The sequence below is a fragment of the Sciurus carolinensis genome, chromosome 8, assembly GCF_902686445.1.
Source record: "Sciurus carolinensis chromosome 8, mSciCar1.2, whole genome shotgun sequence".
In the NCBI taxonomy this organism is placed as follows: Eukaryota; Metazoa; Chordata; class Mammalia; order Rodentia; family Sciuridae; genus Sciurus; species Sciurus carolinensis.
This window is the reverse complement of record NC_062220.1, coordinates 52,173,695-52,188,609: the sequence shown is the minus strand read 5'-3', so window position 1 is coordinate 52,188,609 and position 14,915 is coordinate 52,173,695. Positions and strand designations below refer to the sequence as shown.

The following is a 14,915-nucleotide window of genomic DNA, read 5'->3' as shown; positions in this document are numbered from 1 at the left end:
TAAATATACACAATACCTTAAATAAGTATACAAAATGATGTTATAAGATATATAGTAAAATGGTTACTACTATAGTAGAACAAATTAACATACCCAGCATTATATAATTATATAATTTTCTCTCCTATGACAAGAGTGGCTATAATGTTCTCATTTAGCAAAAATATTGAACTTAATAAATAATTATTAATTACAGTCCTCAGGTTGCCTATAAAATCTTTCGACTACTTTATACTATCTGTACCCTTTGATCATCTTCATTTTTACCTGCCCACCTTGACCGTAAAAACTATTGTTTTATTCTCTGTCTTCATATATTTGATTTAAAAAAACTCCACATATAAGTGAAATCAAATAACAGTTTTCTTTTTGTGTCTGGCTAATTTCACTTAATATAAAGTCCTCCATGTCCATCTATGTTGTGACACAGGGAAAAATCTGCTTTTTTACAAGTTGAATAATATCCCATTGTATTTGTAAACCACTTATCAGATAAGAGATTCATATTTAAGATTTATAAAGAACTCATACAACTTAATAGCAAAAAAAAAAAAAACTATATGTAACCCAATTTAAAAATGAACAAGGGATTTGACTAGACCTTTTTCCAAAGGTCACATGAAAATAGTCAAAAGGTACATGCAAAGGTGCTCAGCTTCACTAATCATCACAAAAACACAAATCAAAACCACCTCACTGTGAGATACCACCTCACACCTGTTACAAAAATGAAAAGAGCAAGTGTTGGGGGAAGAAAGAGAACCCTGGCACAATGGAAACAGTATGGATATTCCTAAAAATGTTTAAAATAGAACTATAATATGGCCCAGTAATCCCTATTCTATGAATATATCGAAAGGAAATTAAATTAGCATGTTGAAGAGATATCTATACTTCCATTTTCATTGCAGCACTATTTGCAGTAGCTAAGAAAGGGAAATATCCTAAGTGTCCATTAACTCGTGACTGGATAAAGAAAATGTATATATAAACAATGGAATACTATTCAGACACAAACAGGAATGAAAGCATCAACATGGGTAGAACTGGAGCTCATTATGTTAGGTGAAATAAGTTAAGCACAGAAAGGCAAGGATTGCATGATTCCACTCATCCATGGAATCTAAAATAGTTGATTTCTTAAAAGTTGAGATTTGGGGAAGGAATGGAAGAGGTTGATCAACAGGTACTAAGTTATAGTTAAGAGCAAGAAATTCTGGTGTGCTATTGTATAAGAGGGTGACTATAAATGACAATGATGCTCAGCACATGTCCAGAAAGAAGAAGATGGAATTTTGAAAGTTTTTATACAGAATTGACAAACATTTGATGGATGTTATGTTTTGGATATGAGGTATCCCCCAAAAGCTACTGTGGTAATGTAGAAATATTCAGGGTAAAATGATTGTATTTAGGAAAGCTGTAATCTAAACCAGAAATGAATGTACTTGATAGATTAATAATTTGAAAGGACTACTGTATGGAGTGGTAACTATAGGCAGGTAGTACATGACTGAAGGAGTTTTGTCACCAGGGCAAGCCCTTGGGATTATATCTTTATATCTTGTCCAATTGCTGCCTTCCCCCTCCCCCTCCCCTCCTCCTCCTCCTCCTCCTTCTCCTCCTTCCCTTCTTCTTCTTCTTCTTCTTCTTCTTCTTCTTCTTCTTCTTCTTCTTCTTCTTCTTCTTCTTCTTCTTCTCTCTCTCTCTCTCTCTCTCTCTCTCTCTCTCTCTCTCTCTCTCTCTCTCTCTGTCTCTCCCTTTTTTCTGGCTGCCATGACCTGAGGACCTTTCAAGTGCCATACCCCTGTGCCATGATAATCTTCCTTACCTCAGGTCCAGAGCAGTGGAGTGAACTGAGACCTCTGAAGGTATGTGTTAAAATACATTTTCAACCTCTAAGTTGTTCTTGTCAGGTTTTTTGGTCATGGCAATGAAAAGCTGAGTAACATGTTTAACCTGATTTAAACATTACATAATGTATATATATGTATCCTAACATTGCATGGTATCCTATTAATATGTATAATATTTGCCATTTTATGTATCATTTAAAATTAATTAAAAGGATAAATATTTTTGACTCAAATATATTTTGCTATAAATATTCTCATATTTTGAGAAAGATGACAGTCAGGATCATCTTCCAGTAAACAAAGGGAATGCCTCATCTTCCTCCTACAATTTGACAATTTTGTGATTGCATTTCTCTTATCTTCCCAATGGCTAGAGAGAATTGTACTATTGATTCCGATTTGAAAACTCAGTATGAATAATTCTTTATTCTCATGATTTATATCAGTAATTAAATTCCTTATTTAGTAAAATAGGTATAAATGGCAGAAATTTTTATCTGATCTGCATGTGGTAGGTTTGGATTTGATCAGGCTAAATTTTTTCTCACTTTCATTGTTTTGATCAGTAATTAATGTTCAATAAATCACAAATCTCTGTTGTTCTATCTGCAAATTTTATGTGGTTGTTACCAGTAAAAAATTCTCACTCTATTTTTCCTAGGTTTTAAAATAATACACAATGGCATATTGCTCAGACATAAAAAAGAGTGAAATATCCACAAGACATTAACTAAAAAATAATAATAATAAATAAAAAGTCATATAAAAAATAATGGATCAGTACCAGACACTGCTTCCTACAGGTGATGCATCCTCTCCTGTTCCATCCTCATCCCCTCTGGTTCCCAACCCTGTGGCTCTACCTCCCTGGTGTGAGGACTGACCCCTGTTGCCAATCCCTCTGCCATCTGCACCCTCCATGGTGCCCAACACCAGATATTCTATCTTTCACACATGCTGTAGCCTGTCAAGAGTACCTTATTCATTCTTTATGAAAGAATTAAAAATGAAATGCAATTTTATTCAGAGTAAAAAAATTGATTTTCTTTCCAAATATTTACAGTAAAAAATAACTCATTAAAAATAAAGATGGAAATTTAAAAATCAAAATATTGATCTCTCTAAAAAGTTATTTTACTTTTAAAATATTCAGAATTAAATACTAATATTAAAATACAAAATATTAATTTTAATTGAACTTATTTTTAAATGGAAACTATTTAAATAAAAATAACTTTTGAATTTAGGTCCTGAAAGTTTAATTAAATCTTATTAAATATTTTTAGAAAAATAAGCTATTCTCAATTTTTAACATCCTTCTATTGGCCAATGTAAAGAATCAGTATTCTACTTAACCCGTGATACATCTGAATTTCATAGTAGAAATAGGAATTGTTTAATACTGCAAAATATTCTCTAAGTACCAGGTAGGACTATTGTGAATATTGTGCTTATTTATGGTTACTTTGAATTGGAACAGGAAAAATGCAGAAGCAAAAATTATGCACTCAGGACTATTAGAAATAATATTTATTTTGTAAAAATCTATGTAATTTGCTACCTGCAAAGAATAGTTAGACTTGTCAATTAATATGTCTTCTCTTACCTAAAGAAATTCATGGATAAAATCCTCCCCACAAGTCTGGAGCAGTGTCCCTGTCTGACATTGGTAGCACCTCTCACTGTGCCATATCCTTAGGAAATAACCACTTTTTGTTTGTGGGCACAGGTCAAGGACTGTGGAAAGACCATTCACTAGGCCCGAGATGGGTTAGTCATGAAAGAGATGTTCAGTTATGTAACTGGTCTACTTTTGAATATAGCTCTGAGGCTTATTTTTAAAGGGGTATATTTTCTTTTTCTTCTCCTTCTCCCTGTCCCAAACTGGGGACAGGGAACAAGATTACCTTAAGTTACCTGTGCTCCACAGGAAGGAGGTATCTGCCAGAGGATCTAGGAAGTGAATATCTCCCAAATTAACAAGTGAGTGTTAACACATTATCAGAGTACCCTGGGACCCCACGTCAGGGGACACCTGGAATGTATGTAGCTTTTGAAGAACTCCTTTAAAAGCCCCCTGTTCCTCCTGATGAACAGAATCACAGCCTCTGGGACAGGAGTCCCCTGTGTTTCTCCTTTGCTAACAGAGCAATAAAACTTCTTTTTCCTTTTTCTCTAAACTGTGTCCTTGTTATTGAATTGGCATCGGTGACAAGGACCAAGCTTTCGGCTACAGTTACAGTTGCTCTTTTCTAGCCCTGAGTACCTGATCCAGAATGATGAGAGCCCTTGAGTTGCTAAATCAATTTATTGTTTGAGTTTGTGATATGTGAGGCCAAGGTCTCCCCAAGGAAAACAGAATTCAGTAGTTCATTGATTCTAAACTACAGTTTAAAAGAGATATTTCTATATACATTGATATAGAAAGCTCGTGAAGATATTTTGTTGGGTGAAAAAAGGTTTCAATATATTCATAATACAATTTATATTTTTTAAATGTTTCTATATCCTATATATATACTTATATTTATATTTTGTATTTATATGTATAAATACACATACATACATACATACATGCATACAAAGGAAGGGAGGAGCATATGAAACAGGAAAAAATTACTACCTCTAGAAAAGGTAAGAAACATCAGGTGGGAATAAAGAAGAATCTTAACCTTATCTATAATATTTAATGTTCATAAGAATAATATATTAATTATTGATGGAAATAATTAAACTTTGAAAATTCCTTCAAAATGAAATGCATTAGAAAAACTTTTCACTTGTAAATTTGACAATATGAATTCTACATACATTATGTACATATATGATTTGAATCCTTAGTCAACTGCTCTTCAAGATGTTATACACTTTCTCATTCTACCTGATGTCCCATATCTAGTTGCTCTTTATAACTTAGGAGTACTCAGTAATAAAATTCTTAATTACTCCATCACATAGAAACTTCAGTGGTGATTTGGATGTACCCTTATGATTCAATCTATATTTTCTTTAATTACAAAGAAAAGTTTTCCCAAATACTCATGCTGTACAGCAACAGTTAATACTAAAAATCTTTTTATATGTTAACTTCATTTAACTTACAATAAGAAAATATTAACATTTTTACAAATGAGTGAACTGAGGGTCAAGGAAGTATATTGTACAAAATAAATATCAGCAAAACAACTCAGAGTGAGAAAATGTAAAAACCATAGAGCTGGAAAAAATTTAAAAACTAATCAAAGTTAATATGTTCTATGTAGGCAAAAGGAAATCAGGTAAATGCACAGCAAGCATGGAACAACCTGGTATTGGATTTTGATTAAGGAGAATCATTGAAAGAGGAAAACGTTTATCCACAATGTTTAAGTTTGGTTGAGCTGGATTCCTCCTTAAGAAAAAGCTTGAACAAACATATTTTAGGCACTAACCTAAGTAAAGTAGCTATAGTGTTTTCCAAGTTTAACAGAAAATAGTCCCAGATAAGGGTGTTAGCTTAGAAGATGAATAAAGAAGGAAGGAAAAAATTTACTGCTGGAAGGAAAAAGAAGAACATTGAATGGATCAGTTTTCACACCTTTTGAATAGCCAGACAAGACAGGGTTTTATGTTGCAAAAACAGCAAGCCTGGAATGTAGACCCTTCTAAGCCTCTGTGGACTAAAGCAGCTTGATACCTCCTATGCCAGGCTGCTAGCAGCTTCGAATTAAGCCAATGCCAAAACTCAGTTGCTTCACAAGTCCCAGAAAAACCTCATTGGAATTTTAAATAATTCACACACAAAACATAATCTAAAACCAGTAGTTAAATAAGGCTAAAATTTACAGAACACCTTCAATATTTCTAAACTGTTTCTATTTCTCTGATTCTTAGTCAAAGTAGTACTTTTGCTTATTTTCCTGGAAAAATGTTTTCCCTTTCACTGATTTTAGTGTGTGTGTGTGTGTGTGTATATACACACATATACATATATACATATATATATGGTGTTCATGTATATATGAAAATGTATGTATGATATGTATGTATGAAAATGTATGTGTGTGTCATATATATGTATGATATGTATCTGTTCATACATATGTATGATATGAATGAAATGCATGTATAGATGTATGTGCTTGCACATATATGGGTGTGTATGTGTGTGTGTGTGTGTGTGTGTGTGTGTCCATCCACAAGATATACATTTTTCCTCCATACTTCAAAGGCTCTGATTTATAAGGCTTCCTCATCATCTTCTGTCAGCAATGTGAATTGTACATTTTAAGATCCCGTTAGAAAACAACAAATCTCAAAGAGATGGTTTGGAAGGCCTGCATGCCTTCTGAAGAGCAGCCACAGCTGACACGAACATGCCACCAAATAGCAGAGGGAGCTCAAGATCTAGAAATGAGTTCTCTCTAGATTCCAATGTTATTATGAAAAATGATCCTACTGCAATCTTTACATTTTAAGAGATGTTTCCCTTCCAAAATCCAGAGACTGTGCATGCCAGGATGGATATCAACAGAACCCTAGATTGCAGCTGGGGACAGCCCTTACTGGTGTACAGCTCTGGCAATGGAATTCTATGAGGATGACTAAGAGCAGGAACTGGGTATAGGGCAATTAGTCTTCAAAAGTAAACACCATTGCTTTTCAAGATATACAGATTCAAATTATATGGTAAGTATATGAAATTCTAGGAAAAAAATAGCTTTGGGAGACATTTTGCAAGTTCATTTGGATTCAATGTTAGCACGTCAAAGAACTAGGGGTCATAAAAATTGATGGTAACCTTTTTATTACTTACTAGAAAACCTTTAGAGAAAAGATTCAGTATGTCTATCTATATGATCAGATTCTGATAAAGAATATGATTCTACTTACCTTTGTGACATTTATTAGTTTAAAATGTTAATGTCTGTTTAATAAGTCTATTGTAACATCTTTCCACAGTTCACATTTAACCCACTCCCACCCCACTTCAGCCAGAAGTTTAGCCCAAAATAACTAACTCTACATAAACATATGGCCCTATAACATAACAAAAGGATAATGTGTGCCATCCATGGGTTTCTCTCTAGTTTTTGAAGCTTTGCCTCACAAGCCAAATCTTTTTAACACTGTATTAAACATAGCCATTAGTATAATCTATGTAAAATCAAGCATTTATTTAGACTATCAATCAAATTCAGATGAAAACTTCACTAGCATCATCCCTAGAATGAAAAGATCATTTAAGCAACTAATGGTGCATGAAGCTCCCAGTGCTGAGAAAATTAATTGCACAGCTCCAAGCCCATGACCTATAGTAGTTTTACAACCTGAAACAAACAATGGGAAAGACCTGTGTCCACATAGGTCATATGGTCAGTGGAAGAGTAATACTAATCCTCAAGGGGTTTACACTTTCACTTTAGTGATTTCAGCCGGGTGGGAGGGGGTATATTTAGGATAAGCATCAGAAAGTTTGAGATATTTTCTTGTTTTTTTGTTCAAGAATGAAACAAGTCAAATCCACATCAAGAGAAATTTCTGTTTTCAACATAATCATAGATGGCATCAAGAAAAGGCAAACAGCGCTTCTCCATATGGAGATTTCCCTGTTAGATGTAGCATTGTAAGCAATGATATACAGTTTTTTACAGATTTATCACCATGACCACCCATCCCCATGCTCAGCTTGCAGAGTATTACCCCCTCATGAAATTTATGACTTGCTACAGCTAATTTGTGGAGTACTTGCTTAGTACTGCATGCTTAGTTTGTGGCTGTTGGCCCCCGTTGAACCACAAACTTCCTAATCCCCATTACCTACTTTCAAAATCTAGAACAGGGTAATTGCTCTATAAATGTTTCTGGAATGAAAGAAGGAAAAGATGGAAAAGAAAGAAGAGGATTCCAGTCATAAAACATTAGGCATGATTAACAGAAAACCCCTCTAACATATTGACACCCAGTTGCCGGACTTACACATAAGCACTTTGAAACCCTCAGTAGGCAAACTTAACCACCTTGAAGCATAACTACTGACATTGTTTTAATTTCCTGAAACAGAATGCAAGATTTAGGCATCCTCAGCCTTCTTTAAATGCTGAAAAAGCACACGACCTTCTTTTCTTCTCTATCACATCAAATCTTCATCAGTGCTGCCCCAACTGCCTGGTTGCTGAGCTGTGACCTTCTCCCTCCCCAGTTCTTGCAATCCTTGGGAAGTTATAATGATTGCCATATAAATGAACCTCTGCTACAATAATGAAGGCCAACATGTCAGCAGTTGCCATTCTGACTTTAATTCACTGGACAAACTTTATTTCTTAATCAAAGTTGCATCTCATCTCACTGGGAAATAGGACTCATTTCTGTTTCTCAGGGTCCTGTGTCCCTTATGTCAGTGTTGTTTGATTGGGCCATCATGCTCAATCTCTGAAAGCAGAAGAGCTGACAATGAACCTCAGGAATCTGTGATTTTATCAAGTTCTTCAGATAATTCATGTGTATACTGGACTAAGAAGCACAACACCATACATCTCTGTAATACTGGCCTATGGCATAGATATTGGTCCATCCTTCTTTCTTAGGTGTGGTTCACATTTGAAAAATACAAAGAAGCCAACCCAGATATTTCAGTACCTTCTCTCCTTACACTGGCTCTTCACCGGTCCCTCAGGTGGCAGGAATTATTGAGAAAATGCATTCTGTACTTGGGTTGCTAGTATTTGATTCCCAGCTCTAACATTTGGTAGCTGTGTGACCTCAGGTAATTTATTTCACCTTTATGTGTCTCAGTTTCCTCATCCATAAAAGAGGGGTAAAAAAAGTACCATCTCAAATGGTTGAGGTAGAAATTGAATAAGCTAATATGTATTTCAAGAGCCTGGAAACCTGTATGGAATATACTAAGGGTTGTATTTGTTCATTATAATTTAAGGCAGATTGAACTTATATAAATACTCTTTCTGTCCAGAGACTGATTATTTCACATATCGTCTTCCTTCTGAAAAACAAATCCATGCTGAAGATCTCATGCAGGCTAAACTCTGGTTTCCTTGGTGAAGACAAAGGTTAGACTCTTTAGCATTATTTTTCTAGTTTAAAGTATGATACAGCATTATGATAGAAAATTATACCAATATGTCTCCTTTAATTTATTAATATTTTTCTTACAAAATGAGTAACAAACACTCCATATTTGTCATGAAATACTCAAACAAAGAGACATTTCTAGCTTTACAAGTTATCCTCTTCTATGAATGAAATATATAAATTAAATTGGCAGATGGCTTCCAAAGATGGGTAAAAGAAATCTCTACCAGGTTGATTTATATTCTCAATAAAATACAAATATGCATAAGATCCCATTATAATGAACTCCACTGGACCTGTAATTTTCTTTTGCTCTAATTGAACTTCGTTATTGTGAACATATTGCTAGAAATCATATCCCTAGTCAGTAGAAGATTAATCTGAACCCCAGTGGATAAGTAGCCACTCTGCAATGAACTAGCAAGTGAAAAGGAATATTTTCATTCTAACTGGGAAAGAAAAAGGTGTAATAAACTCACCACTCTGTACCTCTTCATTCTTTCTCATCTATTATTGCTGGACTCCTTAATTTATCCTTAGACCATGTTTCAAGCCCTGTGTGAATAGAAGTATAATTAGAAGTATAATGCACTTGATTAGTTTTGGGTTTGATTTTTTTATTTTTAAGTAATCAGGAGAACTATAGGTTGTAAAAGGAAGGAAGAAAACTGAATATTAATTATTAATTAATTTTGTTAACACAAAAAAGTTAGAAACATTCACCTCCCTTCCTTCAATACAAACCAGCATATTTGAACATGGCGAGTGAAAGTGAACAGGCATAAAATTACCAAGGAGGAACACTCATTGTACAGAAGTGTTGTAATAAGAACAACAAAGTGTTGGTTGGTTAGTTATATAACACTATGTGGAAATTCCTTTATTCTTTGGAATGCTTACTTATGACAAAATGTTTATGCAAGAAAGATTGATTTGTCCTATGGTAACAAATCTGCACCTACAATTCTCTATCTTGGCTTTATTATTATTACATTTATTTGAAGTTCAGGATTAAGCTACATAGTCAATATTGGGTATTTACCAACAAATACATTTTTAAAAATAAAACTTGCATGCAAATGTGTGTATAAGTTTGATTTTTTCCACAGTTTATTTTTGAGTTTTAAATGTTATTGGTTTTATATTCTTAAAAAAGCAAAGTATTCAATGTTCACTACCTTTAATCCAGAAATTTAAGCTCAAATAATACATCCTAAGAAAATAACAGACTGGATGAAACAATATATACATGATATTCCCATTTTGATATCATTTATGAGTGAGACAGAAATACAAAATGAATGTCCTACTATAAAGAAATGACTTAAGTTAATGATGGCCAAACACAAAATTGGGCATTTGCAGTAATTAAAAATTATGCTTATGACTACTATAAACCAGTAAGCCAAGTAAATTAGGCTATAAACATAAAGGAAAACTAGAATATGAAACTGTTCATTTAGTGAGAATAAAAAGACATGTCTAAAAAAGATAGAGGTATTGTAACACGATTAATAATGGTAGGATAATGGCTCTTTTCATTTTATAATTTACAATCTGTTTAGTTTTTATGACCAAAACAAATAGTTTTATTTCTGTATATCTCAAAAGTTGAAGCCATTTTTTGTTTAATCCAGAGTCTTACTGACCTAAATACCATTTGAAATGATTGAATTATAACGAGTTAAATATTCTAATAGAATTTCATTACACTAAATGAAATTGTATTGTAAGAGGATTTGCCTTAGAAGGTTTTTAAGTGACAAGTTTAAGTTTACACATGTTTTTACAATGATACTGTACTACGTGATGTCATATAGAATACACTAGCCTACAGCAGCTCCAGTGGTGCAATCACTTAGCGCACAGTACTTAAAAGAATACTAGCCTAAACCAAGTGTGTTGGCACATACCTGTAATCCCAGGGGCTAGGGAGGCTGAGGCAGGTGGATTGTAAGTTCAAAGCCAGCCTCAGCAAAAGCGAGGTGCTAAGCAACTCAGCGAGATCCTGTCTCTTAATAAAATACAAAATAGGACTGGGGATGTGGCTCAGTGGTTGAATGCCCCTGAGTTTAATCCCCAATAACCACCCCCCAAAAAAGAATTTACTAGCCTAAAAATCATGATTAGAAGCTATATAAAGTATATTGTCAACTTTTAATAAACATGTAACAAAAATATTAATTGCATGTTATAGGAGGAAAATATCATTGAGCTTAGATTACAAAAATATAAGGTATTAGAGTTAACAAAAACATTCTAACCTGACTAGTATATATTTTGATTTTATGAAAATTAAAAGAACTATAATTTCCATTATAATCATCTTATTTCTTTTTTTTGCATTTCAAAATATGGAACACTTCACGAATTTTCATGTCATCCTTGCCGCAGGGGCCATGCTAATCTTCTCTGTATCATTCCAATTTTAGTATATGTGCTGCCGAAGTGAGCACTCACCTTATTTCTTAGAAAGCAAATCCTCTCAATAAAATTCTCTTCTTACAAACAATTGTTTAATGAATTTAGATGTTTTATAGGATATTATTTTCCTGTGATTGAACTCATTGATTTTATTTTCAACGATATTAACAAGCAGCACCATACAGTCCTATCTACCCTTCATTTACTATGACCAGCTTTCATTTTAATATAAGTAGGGTAAATTGAATTAATAAAATGGGGTGATTTATTTTCATAAACTTAGTGCTTGGAATACAGGCCTCTTTCTTTTTTTAGAGCACTGTGATTAGACAGAGCTGCTCATCAATGTAGATTAACCCAATTTTTCTTCATAAAACACTGGTAAAAATCTGTAAAAGAGAAAGGAGGGAAACAAACCATTCACAGTATCAGATAAATGTTTATGGAGCAAACAATCAATTTCAGTACTAGAATATTGGGGATTTTTATCAACTATATTTCAATCTATCACTACAAATATCATAAGGACATAGAATTAGATTATAGCATTGTTCCACGGCAGCAACAAATTATAAATTGTTTAAATGGCCATTACAATGAATGGTAGTAAAAACTATGGCATATCCCTACTCTGGAATATTAAGTATACAATAAAAAAAGAATAAGTAGATATGATTTACCAACCTGAAAAGATGTCCATGATGTATTATTTTTCTAACATGTAAACACTGGTTCATTATAATTATAATACTCCATTGTAATTAAAAAATTTGATTATGGGGTAAGTGTTATTAATAGTGTATACCATTGATAATATGGTCATTTAAAATATTAATATTGTCTAATATTAATTATTATTAGTTAACAACATTAGTTAGTATTGATAAAATGGCCATATTACCAAAAGTGATTAACACATCCAATGCAATCCCCATCCAAATATCAAAGACATACTTCACAGAACCTGAAAAAACAGTTCTAAAATTCATTTGAAAGAAAAAAACCCAGAAGAGTCCAAGCAATTCTAAGCCAACAAAGCAATGCTAAAGGCGTCACAATACTTGACTTCAAATTATACTACAGAGCTATATAACAAAGACTGCGTGGTACTGGCACAAAAGCAGACACAATGTCTAGTAGTAGAGTAGAAGACACAAAGACAAACCCAGATAGTCATCTGATCCTTTACAAAAACACACACTAGAGAAAAGACAACCTTTTTAGTTAATGGTGCAGGAAGCTGGCTATTCACATGTAGAAGAATGAAACTAGAATTTCTCTCTCTCACCTTGCACAAAAGTCAAAGACCTAGGAATTAGACCAGAAACTTTGAAATGTAAACGAAAATGTAGGGGTCAATATGCCAACCTAGAGATGTAGGCACTGACTTCCTCAATATGGCTCCTAAAGCTAAGGAAAAAATACTAAGAATAAATAAATGGGATGACATCAAATTGAAAAGCTTTTTCACAGCAAAGGAAACAATTATAAGCATGAAGAGAGAACCTTCAGAATGGGAGAAAATCTGTGCTAAATACTTTTTTGACTATATAAAGAACTGAAAAAACTTATCACCAAAAAAACAACCCAATAAATAAGTGGACAAATGACCTAAATGGATACTCCTCAAAAGAAAAATATACAAATGACTGACAAATCTATGAAAAAATATTCAACATCTTTACAAGTAATTAAGGAAATGCAAATCAAAAACTACACTGAGATTTCATTTCACTTCAATTACAATGGCAATCATCAAGAAAACAAATAATAAATGCTAGAGAGGATGTGGGGGGGAAAGTAACGCATTTACACTATTGGTGTCATTAGAAATTAGTATAACCACTATGGAAATCAGTATGAAAGAGTCCTCAAAAGACAAAGAATAAAACAACCACAACCATTTGACCCAACTGTACCACTCCTTGGTATTTATCCTAAAGAACTGAAGTTAGCAAATACAGATACTAGCATACCAATGTTTATAGTAGCACAATACACAATAGTTAAATTATGGAACCAGTCTAAGTGTTTGTCAATGGATGAATGAATCAAGAAAATGTGGTATATGTACACAATAGAATTTTACTCAGTCTTAAAGAATGAAATCATGCCATTGGCAGGAAAATAGATAGAACTTCAAAGTATTAAGTGAAATAAACCAAACTCAGAAAGTCTAAGGTCATATGTTTATCCCATATGTGGAAGCTAGAGAGAACAAAGGGAAAAAGGTGGGGGGCATTTCATGAAAATAGGAGACCAAAGGAGTAGAGGAAGGAAGTAAGGGGGGAGGGAAGAGACAAGAGAAATGGGAGGTAATAAGGAATGAAACTGACCAAATTATGATATATATATATGTATATATATATACATATATATATGTATATGTATGTGTATATATATATATACATATATATATGTATATGTATGTGTATAGACTATGTGCATGTTCAAATATGTAACAGTGAATTCTACTACTATATAGTTATGATGCACTAATAAAAAATACTAGTTACTTTTGGAGGGTACGGTTTAAGAGGTAGAGAGGGAACATTCAATTTCCAATTTTTAGAATTTGCTACATAATGAACTTATACACAATTAATGCTTCATTGAATTATCTGAATTTTCTAAAATGTAGTATTTTGTGATGAAATTATTTTATAGTTTTTCAAAACTCATATCCATGGTCTCAAACTTCTTGAAGCATCAAAACCACAAGGAAGATTATCAACACACAGTTTACCTATTCCAACATATCACATTTCTATTGTAGTAAGTCTGAGGGGAGAGTCCAAAATTTGCATTTCTACCAAGGTGCCAGGTGATGCCAACACTACTGGCTGGGCTCTACGCTTTCAGTGCTACTATTTGATATATTAGGAGTATTCTATACTCAAAATTATATACTTTGAATTGTTGCCTTAAATCACATTATACTTTCCCAATTTAACTCATCTCTCTGTTTTGTTGATCACATATATTTGATCTCTTTTTAGTGTCATAAATAATTCTTAAATAAGACTTCTTATAGCAGAAATTTCTATTTCCTTTGTATAATTTTGTAGAAGTGAAGTTACTGTGTCATAGATGATGAATGGTTTTACTGTGCACAAAAGGCTAAAACTGTTTATCAGAAGTTTTGCACTATTTTATGAAACCATCCACTATTCCATACCCTCACATCTAAAGTCATATTTCTTAATTCAAAGGGCTAAAGTTTTCCTCCAAACATATCTTGTTCAATTTAACAAAAGAAATCTGAGATAAATTTTTATTCCATTTTTAGACAAATTTTAAGATATTTACCTAGTCTACAAAATCAAACAGTGTCAATAGTAGTTGTATCAAGCAATTTCAGTTCACTGGTTCAGAGAGCAAGAAATATATGTTTAGGACTTGATAGAACATATATTAAAAGGAAATAGGGAAAGAAAAATCCAATAGCTTAAATCTAAATTTCATTAGCATATTAGATTTCGTTTTTACTTCCCATAATTCTCCATAGTTTAACGTAAAACGATACGTGGAATGAAGGGAAAAATGTGAATTTGGATGAATAAC

General features: G+C 33.1%; 1 non-coding gene across 1 annotated transcript; it reads right to left on the bottom strand.

The window, feature by feature from the left end:
- Positions 1 to 11,275: 11,275 nt before the first annotated feature.
- On the bottom strand, positions 11,276 to 11,383 carry LOC124992067 (U6 spliceosomal RNA). The gene has a single exon (XR_007110064.1). It is a non-coding gene; the product is annotated as a U6 spliceosomal RNA (small nuclear RNA).
- Between the last annotated feature and the right edge of the window lie 3,532 nt (positions 11,384 to 14,915).